Source organism: Apis laboriosa, unplaced genomic scaffold (assembly GCF_014066325.1).
Source record: "Apis laboriosa isolate Shangri-la unplaced genomic scaffold, ASM1406632v1 scaffold69_cov144, whole genome shotgun sequence".
Lineage (NCBI taxonomy): Eukaryota > Metazoa > Arthropoda > Insecta > Hymenoptera > Apidae > Apis > Apis laboriosa.
The window spans coordinates 3,475,045-3,475,935 of NW_025224165.1; the positions used below are offsets into that span (position 1 = coordinate 3,475,045).

Below are 891 nucleotides of genomic sequence, written 5' to 3' on the forward strand. Positions count from 1 at the left end.
GACACGTTGGAGAGCGCGGCGACCACGCCGCCATCGACGACCACGACGAGCAAGAGGAGGGCGAGGACAACTGTCGCGGGGTTGCTCCGTCGGTCCTCCTCGATCCATCGATCCTTCGATCGAACAACTTCCAAATATTGTTCGCGCCAATATTTTTACTCCGCTTCTTTTCCCCTCCTCCGACGAGGCGCGCGCGAGTCAGAGTGATTCATCTCGACGAATGTTGCGGGAAACGGTTTGCGGAAAACGTGTGGAAAAGGTGGTGGGATAGGAAATTTTCGGACTGGATTTCTTCTCTTCTCGTCTACTCGTCAAAGCGGGTAAGTAAAGATTACTCTTTCTCTCTCTTTCTCTCCTTCTTTTCTCTTTTTTTCAAATCATTCGATGGCTTGTTTGAAGAATGAGGTTTCTATAGACTCTTCACTCCCTCCTGCTGATGGCTTCGAAAGGTAGAATTGTTCTTCGTGTACGGGCGAGTACAAGTCTCAGTTTGTTGTTTCGGTTGATAATAAGGGCGACAAGCTTTAGTTTACGTGTTCGTGGGAATGAGGAAGATAGGGGGAGGGAATGTATATCTGTTCATGCAAGGAGAAAACAGTTTTCGATTGCCCGATTTTTGTCAACGGTTACGTAAGACGCGCTCCTATATACACGCGGTCGCATTAAGGGGACGTATATTAGAGAACGTTGTCGTTCGATCGATGAAATTAATTCGAAATAAAATTGAAATCGTCGTTGGGCTTGCATTATAATATTTGCATATCCATCTTTCAATTTATCACCTCTATAACGAGTAATCAAGATCAATACAATGCTTCCTCGTAACCATAATTTCTTTAACAGTATTTTATATACGTACTATACGTACTACAAAGATTGCATCTCGTGATT

The 891-nt window shown here is 44.3% G+C and overlaps 1 protein-coding gene across 1 annotated transcript in view; it reads left to right on the plus strand.

Moving 5' to 3' along the window:
- Positions 1–891, plus strand: part of LOC122719061 (high-affinity choline transporter 1) — a 15,604-nt gene continuing 14,713 nt past the window's right edge. The window contains exon 1 of the mRNA XM_043944591.1: positions 1–320. The gene's annotated coding sequence lies outside the window, so the exon portion shown is untranslated. The remainder of the gene's footprint in view (positions 321–891) is intronic.